At 37.3% G+C, this 15,987-nt stretch overlaps 1 pseudogene; it reads left to right on the forward strand.

Moving 5' to 3' along the window:
• Positions 1-465: 465 nt before the first annotated feature.
• LOC113893492 lies at positions 466-3,755 on the forward strand (annotated as a pseudogene).
• The last annotated feature ends 12,232 nt before the right edge of the window (positions 3,756-15,987 follow it).

The following is a 15,987-nucleotide window of genomic DNA, read 5'->3' on the forward strand; positions in this document are numbered from 1 at the left end:
CAGCCAAAATCAAGGGACATAATATATAATTACTGGAGAATAATTTCAATCAACATTCCCAAAAGTGAAGGAAAAATTAGAGAACTATTCCAAATATTAATAAAAGGAAACTAAAATACTATGAGAATCAAATGAAACATGCCATATTAAACTGTATTCTTTTTTCTATACTGGGAAATTTTTAGACAATTGGTGATGTTTGAATAATATTGGAGAATTTGAGGTTAATAACATATCATTGCTTATATTCTAGTAATAATGGTTTTATCATGTTTACCCAGGAAAATATTCTTTTTTTTTTTTTTGTAAATCCACATAACCATATTGAGTAGCAAATGGAGAATCAGTAGCTTGGGAATAAAAGATCCTATTGTATATTTGTTGTGTATTTTTCTTTATGTTTTATATTTTTAAAAAAGAAAGTAAATAAGAAATCATTTAAGTACTGTCCCCCAATTTGAGGGGATGAGGGTGGGTCACAGTCAAGTTAATGAAATTCTAACATATTGCCTAACAAAAACAGGAGAGAAGTTCCTGTTTGAGGTAAACTTTCTCACCAGTAGAATTGGTCATATTGTCCTGTGGTAGTTGAGTATCTGAAATTCTTGTTGGCATTAAATATTTTAAGTTTAAATCATAATTCTCTTATGAGAAATGTCTCTTCATTTTTGTAGTTAAAGCAACTCACAGTGGTTTTCTTTCATTCTTCCTTTGTTTTCTATTTCTTCTCTTTTAACCTTTCCTTTTTCTTTTTTTAAATTTAATTGGTATGTATATCCTTTCTGATAGCATTCTCCAAAAGGTGTTTCTTTTTGTTTCTCTTTTTATTTCAATGAATCCCCTTGTGCCTCTTATGAGTGAAATTATAAAACTGTGGCTTTTTTTAGTGTACAGTTTGAAGCAATAATTCTTTGCTGCAAATTTTAGGTTCCTTTCATTTGAGAGATTTCCTAAAACATCTTTTCAGTTAAAGTATAACACTTTTATTTAAAATTTTTATGGAGTACTTTTTCTATTTAAATATATTTTCTAAACAACAGGAAAATGAATTTTTTCTGGCATGAAAGAGGATTCCAATCATCTGTAACATCTATGTTCTCTGATTTTTATGTGTGTGACTGCTAGTGGAAAACATTAGAAGATGCATATAATTCCCAGATTGTATTTCTTTTTTGAATCCTTCATTAGAGAAGCATTGAAATTAAATTTACAATTGAAACAATTAAACATTTTATATTATAAGAAGGAGAATATTTATCATTTATTTTTGACTCATTTCTATCATATTCCTGTATGGGGAATTATAATAATATAATCTGGATATGGTAAGTGATGTAAAATTTGGAATATATATCTAAGCCATAAATGAAAACCATTTTGCAAGTACTAGTCAGATAATTTTCACTGACTCTTAAACTGTCACATATTTTTTTCATTGTTATGTAGATGTAATTTTCCATACTTTCTGATTAAATACAACTGATTATAAGAAGACTGGGACATTTGAAGTCCCTTCCCCCCAAAATTAAGTTAAATGATAGAAGAAAAAAGTAAGAAAACATCATATTGGGGCAAAATAATTAATGGGTTTTGTTAGAATATCTCCATGATAGGGAAAATATTGAACTATTATATTTACTATATGTTCCATATCTTTAAAAATTCTTTTGATGAACTAAGAATTTTTAAAAAAATAAACATTGTCAATTGAAGCTGGTGTAATTGTCAACACGCTATAAGAAATTTGTTATTAATTTGTGAAACATATATAGAAAATTCATTTCGAGTAATAGTTATATGGGGCTTCCCTGGTGGCTCAGAGGGTAAAGCATCTGCCTGCAATGTAGGATACCTGGGTTTGATCCCTGGGTTGGGAAGATCCCCTGGAGAAGGAAAAGGCAACCCACTCTGGTACTCTTGCCTGAAAACCCCATAGACAGAGAGGCCTGGTAGGCTACAGTCCATAGGGTCGCAAAGAGTCGGACACAACTGAGCGACTTCACTTTCACTTTTATGTCTTGGCACACTGGATCAAACTATTAAACTTACTTAATTTCTGAATATTTTTTCTATATTTGAAGCCTTTTTAAAAGTACTGTTACGTCTGCTTCTTTAAGAATTGTTTTGCTAAGTCTTTTTCAGTTCAGTTCAGTTCAGTTCAGTCACTCAGTCATGTTCAATCTTTGTGACCCCATGAATTGCCGCATGCCAGGCTCCCTGTCCATCACCAACACCCGGAGTTCACTCAGACTCACGTCCATCGAGTCGGTGATGCCATCCAGCCGTCTCATCCTCTGTCGTCCCCTTCTCCTCTTGCCCCCCAGATCCCTCCCAGCATCAGAGTCTTTTCCAATGAGTCAACCCTTCGCATGAGGTAGCCAAAGGACTGGAGTTTTAGCTTTAGCATCATTCCTTCCAAAGAACACCCAGGACTGAGATCCTTTAGAATGGACTGACTGGAACTCCTTGCACTCCAAGGGACTCTCAAGAGTCTTCTCCAATACCACAGTTCAAAAGCATCAATTCTTTGGCGTTCAGCTTTCTTCACAGTCCAACTCTCACATCCATACATGACCACTGGAAAAACCATAGCCTTGACTAGACAGACTTTGGTGGCAAAGTAATGTCTCTGCTTTTGAATATGCTATCTAGGTTGGTCATAATTTAACTTCCAAAAGTAAGTGTCTTTTAATTTCATGCCTGCAATCACCATCTGCAGTGATTTTGGAGCCCCAAAAATAAAGTCTGACACTATTTCCACTGTTTCTCCACCTATTTGCCATGATGTGATGGGACCAGATGCCATGATCTTAGATCTGAATTGAAGAACCAGTCAAGAGAGACATAATTCATTCTCCTGGGACTGACTGATGAACCACAATTGCAAATTGTGATTTTTATGTTTCTCTTCCTAAACTACATGTTGAGTGTGATGGGAAACTTATCCATCATCCTTCTTATCTTGCTGGATCCCGGCTCGACTCCCAGGTAGTTTTTCCTCCAAAATCTCTCCCTCTTGGAAGTTTCATTAACAACAACCTGCATTCCCAGATTCCTGATAGCCATAGTGACTAAAAGCAAAATCATTTCCTACAATGGTTGTGCATCTCAGCTATTCTTTTTTCTGTTATTAGGTCTTACAGAATTTTACCTACTGGTTGTCATGTCTTTTGATCATTATGTAGCAATCTGCAAATCCTTACGTTACCTGATCACTATGAGCAAAAAAGTGTGCTACCAACTTGGACTCAGTTCATGGGCAGTGGGCTTTCTGGTTACTTTTCCACCAGTGCTCTTGGCAAAGAAACTGGGATTCTGTGTTTCCAGAGTAATTGATTATTTTGTATGTGACACTTCCCCTGTGCTGCAGATTTCTTGCACAGACAACTCATATCCTAGAATTGATTTCATTTGGCTCAGCTGTTGGAACACTCATGGTCACATTATTGTTAGTGATGCTTTCCTACACATATATTATCAAGACCATTCTAAGCATTCTATCTGCTCAGAAAAGAACAAAAGCTTTTCCCACATGTTCTTCCATATGATTGTAGTCTCCCTTACTTATGGTAGCTGTAACTTTACTTACATAAAGCCATCTGCAAAGGGAAGGGTGACTCTGTCCAAAGGTATAGCTGTTATTTATACTTCAGTTGCCCTGTATTAAACCCTTTCATTTACACTCTAGGAACCAGCAAGTGGAACAAGCCTTCAAAAATATACTCCAAAATATTTACATGTTTTTCAATAAGTGAGGAAAATTTTAATCATGAAATATGAAGAAAAGCAAATTTTTTTAACATTTTAAAGTTTAATTAACCTGTCCTTCAATTTCATTTAGACTTCTTAAAACATTTTAACCAAGGGTTTCAGCATAATGCACTTTTCTTTCTTATCACTGTTGATAATTGGCATTTTCCTGTGTTACAGTGAGTCCTTTCTTCACATTGTCAATACAAATGTTGAATTTCATTTTCTCTACAAGACATGCATTGTTCTGACTTTAAAAACTATTATAATCATATATTAATCATATGAAAATTTTATTAATGGAAATATTATTAATAACATATCCTACTACCAGGGTTCTGGAATTTCCCGGGTGGTGCTAGTGGTTAAGAATTTGCTTGCAAATGAAGGAGATGTAGGAGATGTGGGTTTGATCCCTGGATTGGGAAGATCACCTGGAGAAGGACATGGCCAACCACTCCAGTATTCATGCCTGGAGAATCCCATGGACAGAGGAGCCTGATGGGCTACAGTCCATAGTGTCACAAAGAGTCAGACATGACTGAAGTGACTTAGCACTCACGCATCACTGGGCCTCTTGGAAGTATCAATACTTTAAGTGCAACTTGCTGATATCACAATTCTGATAACTCAAAGTGTTATTCTTTTGGAGAGTCATTGAAGGCTTAAATTTAGACATCTGTATGAGCTTGATCAAGTTTCTCAAACCCTATGTTGTTGAGTTTCTCCAGTTATGAAATAGATATAATAACAATAATTTTATTTTAATGTTATTTTGAGGATGAAATGATACATTATATAAACTAATGCACCATCTGCATCTGGCTTACACTGAACTGTCAAGAAATGTTAGTTGCACTTGAGGGAAGATGTTGCCTCAGCTGAGATAATATTTAACAAGTCAAGGGGAAAAAAGACAGACTTCAAATCATAAGAAACTTTTATGTCCAAAAATGTACTTGTTCTGTATCTGGTAGTCCTAAATATTTGGAACAAACAAGAATCACCTACCTGGTTAGCTTATTTAAATTTAAAGTCCATGTTCTCATCCCTAAATATATATTTTCAGTTTAACTGGAGGATAGAAACATAGACTATAGGTGACTCGGAAGCTAGTGGTTCATATATAATCAGATTTTCATTTTAGAAGGATCACTCTGTTAACTGTATTGAAGACAGATGTCCAAATGTTGGAGTCAAGAAGACGAGGTAGAGCCCTAATATTTATGTTACATGAATTATTTGAGGATTAAAATACAATAGTGTCCACGAACTCAAATCTCAGTGAGATATCTCCAGAGATCTTTAGAAAAAACTGAGATAAACTGTTAAGAATTTGAATATATGAGAAAAATTAAAGGGTGTTTTAAAAATGAATTGAATCTTCTTGGAATTTTCTCTTTGCTCACTTCTATTCCCCCTGTAGCTCAGCGGTAAAGAATCCACCTGCAATGCAGGAGCTGCGGGTTGGATCCCTGGGTCAGGAAGATACCTTGGAGAAGGAAATGGCAACCCACTCCATATTATTGCCTGGAGAATCTCATGGACAGAGGAGCCTAGTGGGTTATAGTAATGTTCAACTCTTTGCAACCAAATGCATTTGTATAAACTTTGACCCTGTACATGACTCAGTGACTAACAGTTTCACTTTCCTGTACATACTCACTTAAATATATCAACATAATGACTTTTAAGAAAGGATTATGGTTATATACTATCAGATTCTTTAAATAAAAATCTACAAAAGAGGAGGAGCCAAGATGGCGGAGGAGTAGGACGTGGAGAACACTTTCTCCCCCACAAATTCATCAAAAGAGCATTTAAACGTCGAGTAAATTCCACAAAACAACTTCTGAATGCCGGCAGAGGACATCAGGCACCCAGAAAAGCAACCCAACTCTTCGAAAGGAGGTAGGAAAAAATATTAAAAACAAAAAAAAAAGAGACAAAAGAGGGAGGGACGGAGTTCCGTCCCGGGAAGGGAATCTTAAAAAGAGAGAAGTTTCCAAACATCAGGAAACCTTCTCACTGCCGAATCTGTGCCGAGCTTTGGAAGCACAGAGGGCAACATAACAGGGAGAAAAAATAAATAAACAATTTAAAACTCGCAGATTGCGAGCCCTACGGTAACTCCCCCAGCAGAGAAGCAGCGCAGACGCCTGCATCCGCCATTAGCAAACCGGGGCTGGGCAGGGAGGCGCGGCGTGGGCTGCATCGCTGAGAGTAAGAATCTGGCCTGAATACCCTGAGCGCTATCTGAGCGAAATAATTTGGGCTAGCAAACCAGACTGTGGGATACCTACCACGCGAAAAGCCAGCCCTAACCTAAGACCGCCAGGCCCGCGCACGGAACAAAGGACTGAACAGAGATAGCCGGCTGCAGACCTTCCCCCTCCGGTGACAGGCAGCCAGAGCCGGAAGGGGGCAATCGCAGCCCCAGAGAGACATTATCTATAAAATTGTAAGCAGGCTTCTTTGCTAACTAAAACTTCTTGGGGGTCTGGACGGTCAACATCTGCCTGAGAAGGTGCGCCGGTTTTACATCCAGATAACCGAGTGGTGGGGAGGCGATAAGTCGCAGCATTGGCGCTCGCCTGGGAAGAGCAAATTGGCGCTCGGACCTGGGAAGAGCACAAAACGCAGGCCCAACTGAGTCTGCGCCTCTGAGGACTACCCGAGTGCCTGAACCTGAGCGGCTTGGACCTGGGAGGTGCATGCAGCCCAGGGCCAGCCTCGGATTGTTCCCGGCGGAACAACCTAGAGTCCGAGCAGTGTGGACAGGGAGGCTACACGCGCCGTGAGCGGGGGCAGACCCAGGGTGGCTGAGGCACTGCGAGCCCACGCCAGTGTTATTTGTTTGCAGCATCCCTCCCTGCCTCCCCACAGCGCGACTGAACAAGTAAGCCTAAAAAAAAAAAAAAAAAAAAAGTGTCCTCCACCGTGCCCTTTGAGTCAGGGCGGAAACCAGATACTGAAGAGACTAGCAAACAGAAGAAGATATAACAGAGGGAAACGCCTTGGAAGCTACAGGCAATAGATCAAAACCCTGTGGTTACTACGGACTACATAGGAAGGGGCCTATAGATCTTGAGAAATATAAATCTGACCAAGGAACTAGCCAAAAATGAACTGAACCCACAACACCCACACACACAAAAAAAAGTCCTAGATATATTTTTATTATTTTTACGATCATTCTTTCTTTTTTTTAATTAAAAAAAAATTTTTTTAAGTCCTCTATTGTTCCTTTAATTTTCACCTTTATATCCTATTACTTTGCAAAAAAAAAAAAAAAAAGACCCTATTTTTTTCTTCTTCAGCAAACTTCATATATATATATTTTATAATTTTTTGACCTTGTTTTTTCTTGTTTGTTTTTGTTTTTTTCTTCTTTTCTTTAACATTGTATTTTTGAAATTCTAAACTCTACTCTAGATTTTTAATTTTCGCTTTTTGGTATATGTTATCAATTTTGTACCTATAGTTTTTTTTTTATATAATTTCTGTGACTTTTTTTTTTCTTCTTCTCTGTTTCTTTCTCTTCTTCTTTTATATAACATTGTATATCTGAAATTCCAAACTTTACTCTAGATTTTTAATTTATGCCTTTTGGTATTTGATATCAATTTTGTACCTGTATTTTCTTTATAATTTTTGTGACATTGTTCGTATTTGTTTGTTTTCTCTCTTTATTTTTCTTCTTCTTCTTTTTTTTTTTAACATTGTATTTTTGAAATTCCAAACTCTACTCTAGATTTTTAATTTTTGCTTTCTGGTATTAGTTATCAATTTTGTACTTGTACTTTCTTTATAATTTTCGCGACCTTGTTTGTTTTTGTTTGTTCGTTTTTTCTCTCTTTCTTTTCCTTCTTCTTTTCTTTAACATCGTATTTTTGAAATTCCAAACTCTACTCTAAATTTTTAATTTTCGCTTTCTGGTATTATTTATCAATTTTGTACCTGTACTTTCTCTATAATTTTCGCGACCTTGTTTGTTTTTGTTTGTTCGTTCTTTCTCTCTTTCTTTTCCTTCTTCTTTTCTTTAACATCGTATTTTTGAAATTCCAAACTCTACTCTAGATTTTTAATTTTTGCTTTTATGTATTTGTTACCAATTTTGTACCTATAAGGACCCAATCTTCAGGACCCATTTTTCACTAGGGAGTGAGATTACTGGCTTGACTGCTCTCTCTCCCTTTGGACCCTCCTTTTTCTCCACCAGGTCGCCTGTGTCTCCTCCCTAACCCCTCTCTACTCTACCCAACTCTGTGAATTTCTGTGTGTTCCAGACGGTGGAGAACACTTAGGGAACTGATTACTGGCTGGATCTGTCTCCCTCCTTTTCATTCCCCCCTTTTATCCTTCTGGCCACCTCTGTTACCTTCCTCCTTCTTCTCTTCTCTGTATAACCCCGTGAACATCTCTGAGTGGTCCAGTTGTGGAGTGCACATAAGGAAGTGACTACTGGCTAGCCCACTCTCTCCACTATTGATTCACCTCATCTCATTTGGGTCACCTCTAACTCCCTCCTCCCTCTTCTCTTCTCCATGTAACCCTGTGAACCTCTCTGAGTGACCCTCACTGTAGAGAAACTTATCATCTTTAATGTAGATGTTTTATCAATGGTGCTGTATAGAAGGAGAAGTTTTGAAACTACTGTAAAAATAAGACCAATAATCGGAAGCAGGAGACTTAAGTCCAAACCCTGACTCCAGGGAACTCCTGACTCCAAGGAACATTCATTGACAGGAGCTCATCAAATGCCTCCATACCAACACTGAAACCAAGCACCACACAAGGGCCAATAAGTTCCAGGGCAAGACATACCAAGCAAATTCTCCAGCAACAAAGGAACACAGCCCTGAGCTTCAAGATACAGGCTGCCCAAAGTCACCCCAAAACTATAGACATCTCATAACTCATTACTGGACATTTCATTGCACTCCAGAGAGAAGAAATACAGCTCCACCCACCAGAACACCGACACAAGCTTCCCTAACCAGGAAACCTTGACAAGCCACCTGTACAAACCCACACACAGTGAGGAAACGCCACAATAAAGAGAACTCCACAAACTGCCAGAATACAGAAAGGACACCCCAAACTCAGCAATTTAAACAAGATGAAGAGACAGAGGAATACTCAGCAGATAAAGGAACAGGATAAATGCCCACCAAACCAAACAAAAGAGGAAGAGATAGGGAATCTACCTGATAAAGAATTCCGAATAATGATAGTGAAATTGATCCAAAATCTTGAAACTAAAATGGAATCACAGATAAATAGCCTGGAGACAAGGATTGAGAAGATGCAAGAAAGGTTTAACAAGGACCTAGAAGAAATAAAAAAGAGTCAATATATAATGAATAATGCAATAAGTGAAATTAAAAACACTCTGGAGGCAAGAAATAGTAGAATAACAGAGGCAGAAGACAGGATTAGTGAATTAGAAGATAGAATGGTAGAAATAAATGAATCAGAGAGGATAAAAGAAAAACGAATTAAAAGAAATGAGGACAATCTCAGAGACCTCCAGGACAATATTAAATGCTACAACATTCGAATCATAGGGGTTCCAGAAGAAGAAGACAAAAAGAAAGACCATGAGAAAATACTTGAGGAGATAATAGTGGAAAACTTCCCTAAAATGGGGAAGGAAATAATCACCCAAGTCCAAGAAACCCAGAGAGTCCCAAATAGGATAAACCCAAGGCGAAACACCCCAAGACACATATTAATCAAATTAACAAAGATCAAACACAAAGAACAAATATTAAAAGCAGCAAGGGAAAAACAACAAATAACACACAAGGGAATTCCCATAAGGATAACAGCTGATCTTTCAATAGAAACTCTTCAAGCCAGGAGGGAATGGCAAGACATACTTAAAATGATGAAAGAAAATAACCTACAGCCCAGATTATTGTACCCAGCAAGGATCTCATTCAAGTATGAAGGAGAAATCAAAAGCTTTTCAGACAAGCAAAAGCTGAGCGAATTCTGCACCACCAAACCAGCTCTCCAACAAATACTAAAGGATATTCTCTAGACAGGAAACACAAAAACGGTGTATAAACTCGAACCCAAAACAATAAAGTAAATGGCAACGGGAACATACTTATCAGTAATTACCTTAAATGTAAATGGGTTGAATGCCCCAACCAAAAGACAAAGACTGGCTGAATGGATACAAAAACAAGACCCCTACATATGTTGTCTACAGGAGACTCACCTCAAAACAGGGGACACATACAGACTGAAAGTGAAGGGCTGGAAAAAGATTTTCCATGCAAATAGGGACCAAAAGAAAGCAGGAGTAGCAATACTCATATCAGATAAAATAGACTTTAAAACAAAGGCTGTGAAAAGAGACAAAGAAGGTCACTACATAATGATCAAAGGATCAATCCAAGAAGAAGATATAACAATTATAAATATATATGCACCCAACACGGGAGCACCACAGTACGTAAGACAAATGCTAACAAGTATGAAAGGAGAAATTAACAATAACACAATAATAGTGGGAGACTTTAATACCCCACTTACACCTATGGATAGATCAACTAAACAGAAAATTAACAAGGAAACACAAACTTTAAATGATACAATAGACCAGTTAGACCTAATTGATATCTATAGGTCATTTCATCCCAAAACAATGAATTTCACCTTTTTCTCAAGCGCACATGGAACCTTCTCCAGGATAGATCACATCCTGGGCCATAAAGCTAGCCTTGGTAAATTCAAAAAAATAGAAATCATTCCAAGCATTTTTTCTGACCACAATGCAGTAAGATTAGATCTCAATTACAGGAGAAAAACTATTAAAAATTCCAACATATGGAGGCTGAACAACACGCTGCTGAATAACCAACAAATCACAGAAGAAATCAAAAAAGAAATCAAAATTTGCATAGAAACGAATGAAAATGAAAACACAACAACCCAAAACCCGTGGGACACGGTAAAAGCAGTCCTAAGGGGAAAGTTCATAGCAATACAGGCACACCTCAAGAAACAAGAAAAAAGACAAATATATAACCTAACTCTACACCTAAAGCAACTAGAAAAGGAAGAAATGAAGAACCCCAGGGTTAGTAGAAGGAAAGAAATCTTAAAAATTAGAGCAGAAATAAATGCAAAAGAAACAAAAGAGACCATAGCAAAAATCAACAAAACCAAAAGCTGGTTCTTTGAAAGGATAAATAAAATTGACAAACCATTAGCCAGACTCATCAAGAAACAAAGGGAGAAAAATCAAATCAACAAAATTAGAAACGAAAATGGAGAGATCACAACAGACAACACAGAAATACAAAGGATCATAAGAGACTACTATCAACAATTATATGCCAATAAAATGGACAACGTGGAAGAAATGGACAAATTCTTAGAAAAGTACAACTTTCCAAAACTGGACCAGGAAGAAATAGAAAATCTTAACAGACCCATCACAAGCATGGAAATTGAAACTGTAATCAAAAATCTTCCAGCAAACAAAAGCCCCGGTCCAGACGGCTTCACAGCTGAATTCTACCAAAAATTTAGAGAAGAGCTAACACCTATCCTGCTCAAACTCTTCCAGAAAATTGCAGAAGAAGGTAAACTTCCAAACTCATTCTATGAGGCCACCATCACCCTAATACCAAAACCTGACAAAGATCCCACAAAAAAAGAAAACTACAGGCCAATATCACTGATGAACATAGATGCAAAAATCCTTAACAAAATTCTAGCAATCAGAATCCAACAACACATTAAAAAGATCATACACCATGACCAAGTGGGCTTTATCCCAGGGATGCAAGGATTCTTCAATATCCGCAAATCAATCAATGTAATACACCACATTAACAAATTGAAAAATAAAAACCATATGATTATCTCAATAGATGCAGAGAAAGCCTTTGACAAAATTCAACATCCATTTATGATAAAAACTCTCCAGAAAGCAGGAATAGAAGGAACATACCTCAACATAATAAAAGCTATATATGACAAACCCACAGCAAACATTATCCTCAATGGTGAAAAATTGAAAGCATTTCCTCTAAAGTCAGGAAAAAGACAAGGGTGCCCACTTTCACCATTACTATTCAACATAGTTTTGGAAGTTTTGGCCACAGAAATCAGAGCAGAAAAAGAAATAAAAGGAATCCAAATTGGAAAAGAAGAAGTAAAACTCTCACTATTTGCAGATGACATGATCCTCTACATAGAAACCCTAAAGACTCCACCAGAAAATTACTAGAAATAATCAATGACTACAGTAAAGTTGCAGGATATAAAATCAACACACAGAAATCCCTTGCATTCCTATACACTAATAATGAGAAAACAGAAAGAGAAATTAAGGAAACAATTCCATTCACCATTGCAACGGAAAGAATAAAATACTTAGGAATATATCTACCTAAAGAAACTAAAGACCTATATATAGAAAACTATAAAACACTGGTGAAAGAAATCAAAGAGGACACTAATAGATGGAGAAATATACCATGTTCATGGATTGGAAGAATCAATATAGTGAAAATGAGTATACTACCCAAAGCAATTTATAGATTCAATGCAATCCCTATCAAGCTACCAACAGTATTCTTCACAGAGCTAGAACAAATAATTTCACAATTTGTATGGAAATACAAAAAACCTCGAATAGCCAAAGCGATCTTGAGAAAGAAGAATGGAACTGGAGGAATCAACCTACCTGACTTCAGGCTCTACTACAAAGCCACAGTTATCAAGACAGTATGGTACTGGCACAAAGACAGAAATATTGATCAATGGAATAAAATAGAAAGCCCAGAGATAAATCCACGCACATATGGACACCTTATCAAAGGAGGCAAGAATATACAATGGATTAAAGACAATCTCTTTAACAAGTGGTGCTGGGAAATCTGGTCAACCACTTGTAAAAGAATGAAACTGGACCACTTTCTAACACCATACACAAAAATAAACTCAAAATGGATTAAAGATCTAAACGTAAGACCAGAAACTATAAAACTCCTAGAGGAGAACATAGGCAAAACACTCTCCGACATACATCACAGCAGGATCCTCTATGACCCACCTCCCAGAATATTGGAAATAAAAGCAAAAATAAACAAATGGGACCTAATTAACCTTAAAAGCTTCTGCACATCAAAGGAAACTATTAGCAAGGTGAAAAGACAGCCTTCAGAATGGGAGAAAATAATAGCAAATGAAGCAACCGACAAACAACTAATCTCAAAAATATACAAGCAACTCCTACAGCTCAACTCCAGAAAAATAAACGACCCAATCAAAAAATGGGCCAAAGAACTAAATAGACATTTCTCCAAAAAAGACATACAGATGGCTAACAAACACATGAAAAGATGCTCAACATCACTCATTATCAGAGAAATGCAAATCAAAACCACTATGAGGTACCATTTCACACCAGTCAGAATGGCTGCGATCCAAAAGTCTACAAATAATAAATGCTGGAGAGGGTGTGGAGAAAAGGGAACCCTCTTACACTGTTGGTGGGAATGCAAACTAGTACAGCCACTATGGAGAACAGTGTGGAGATTCCTTAAAAAACTGGAAATAGAACTGCCTTATGATCCAGCAACCCCACTGCTGGGCATACACACTGAGAAAACCAGAAGGGAAAGAGACACGTGTACCCCAATGTTCATCGCAGCACTGTTTATAATAGCCAAGACATGGAAGCAACCTAGATGTCCATCAGCAGATGAATGGATAAGAAAGCTGTGGTACATATACACAATGGAGTATTACTCAGCCATTAAAAAGAATACATTTGAATCAGTTCTAATGAGGTGGATGAAACTGGAGCCTATTATACAGAGTGAAGTAAGCCAGAAGGAAAAACATAAATACAGTATACTAACACATATATATGGAATTTAGAAAGATGGTAACAATAACCCGGTGTACGAGACAGCAAAAAGAGACACTGATGTATAGAACAGTCTTATGGTCTCTGTGGGAGAGGGAGAGGGTGGGAAGATTTGGGAGAATGGCAATGAAACATGTAAAATATCATGTAGGAAATGAGTTGCCAGTCCAGGTTCGATGCATGATGCTGGATGCTTGGGGCTGGTGCACTGGGACGGCCCAGAGGGATGGTATGGGGAGGGAGGAGGGAGGAGGGAGGAGGGTTCGGGACGGGGAACACATGTATACCTGTGGCGGATTCATTTTGATATTTGGCAAAACTAATACAATTATGTAAAGTTTAAAAATAAAATAAAATTAGAGAAAAAAAAAAAAGAATTGAACCCAAATCTTCTGCTTTGCAGGAGGATTCTTTACCGTCTAAGCCACCAGAGAAGCCAAAAAAAAAAAAAAATACATATGAATATTATATATGAACTACTTTGCTGTATCCTGAAATTAATACAATGTAAATAACAAAAAAAATTTAAAAATAAAAAGTTGATAGATCACATCTAAAAAAAAAAAAAAAAATCTACAAAAGCTCCTTAAAACGTATAGATTTCCATTGTGGATATAATATTCTATCAGAGAAAAACATGAAAAAATCACAAAGGTTTGTATTTAATGGTAAGACTATTATCTATGTGTACCTGAAGAAATAATTTTAACTGAGTTGTTTTCTGGTTCATTTTACCATTTTAAGCCATCACTATTATAGGGGACTGGAATGCAAAAGTAGGAAGTCAAGAAACACCTGGAGTAACAGGCAAATTTGGCCTTGGAATACGGAATGAAGCAGGGCAAAGACTAATAGAGTTTTGCCAAGAAAATGCACTGGTCATAACAAACACCCTCTTCCAACAACAGAAGAGAAGACTCTATACATGGACATCACCAGATGGTCAACACCGAAATCAGATTGATTATATTCTTTGTAGCCAAAGATGGAGAAGCTCTATAGAGTCAGCAAAAACAAGACCAGGAGCTAACTGTGGCTCAGACCATGACTCCTTATTGCCAAATCCAGAATTAAATTGAAGAAAGTAGGGAAAACCACTAGACCATTCAGGTATGACCTAAATCAAATCCCTTATGATTATACAGTGGAAGTGAGAAATAGATTTAAGGGCCTAGATCTGATAGATAGAGTGCCTGATGAGCTATGGAATGAGGTTCATGACATTGTACAGGAGACAGGGATCAAGACCATCCCCATGGAAAAGAAATGTAAAAAAGCAAAATGTCTGTCTTGGGAGGCCTTACAAATAGCTGTGAAAAGAAGAGAAGTGAAAAGCAAAGGAGAAAAGGAAAGATATAAGTATCTGAATGCAGAGTTCCAAAGACTAGAAAGAAGAGATAAGAAAGCCTTCTTCAGCGATCAATGCAAAGAAATAGAGGAAAACAACAGAATGGGAAAGACTAGAGATCCCTTCAAGAAAATCAGAGATACCAAGGGAACATTTCATGCAAAGATGGGCTCGATAAGGGACAGAAATGGTATGGACCTAACAGAAGCAGAAGATATTAAGAACAGATGGCAAGAATACACAGGAGAAATGTACAAAAAAGATCTTCATGACCCACATAATCACGATAGTGTGATCACTGACCTAGAGCCAGATATCCTGGAATGTGAAGTCAAGTGGGCCTTAGAAAGCATCACTACGAACAAAGCTAGTGGAGGTGATAGAGTTCCAGTTGAGCTATTCCAAATTCTGAAAGCTGATGCTGTGAAACTGCTGCAGTAAATACGCCAGCAAATTTGGAAAACTCAGCAGTGGCCACAGGACTGGAAAAGGTCAGTTTTCATTCCAATCCCAAGAAAGGCAATGCCAAAGAATGCTCAAACTACCACACAATTGCACTCATCTCACACGCTAGTAAAGTAATGCTCAAAATTCTCCAAGCCAGGCTTCAGCAATATGTGAACCGTGAACTTCCTGATGTTCAAGCTGGTTTTGAAAAGGCAGAGGAACCAGAGATCAAATTGCCAATATCCACTGGATCATGGAAAATGCAGAGAGTTCCAGAAAAACACATATTTCTGCTTTATTGATTATGACAAAGCCTTTGACTGTGTGAATCACAATAAACTGTGGAAAATTCTGAAAGAGATGGGAATACCAGACCACCTGATCTGCCTCTTGAGAAATTTGTATGCAGGTCAGGAAGCAACAATTAGAACTGGACATGGAACAACACACTGGATCCAAATAGGAAAAGGAGTAGGTCAAGGCTGCATATTGTCACCTTGTTTATTTAACTTATATTCAGAGTACATCATGAGAAACACTG

Source organism: Bos indicus x Bos taurus, chromosome 5, assembly GCF_003369695.1.
Source record: "Bos indicus x Bos taurus breed Angus x Brahman F1 hybrid chromosome 5, Bos_hybrid_MaternalHap_v2.0, whole genome shotgun sequence".
NCBI classification, from domain to species: domain Eukaryota; kingdom Metazoa; phylum Chordata; class Mammalia; order Artiodactyla; family Bovidae; genus Bos; species Bos indicus x Bos taurus.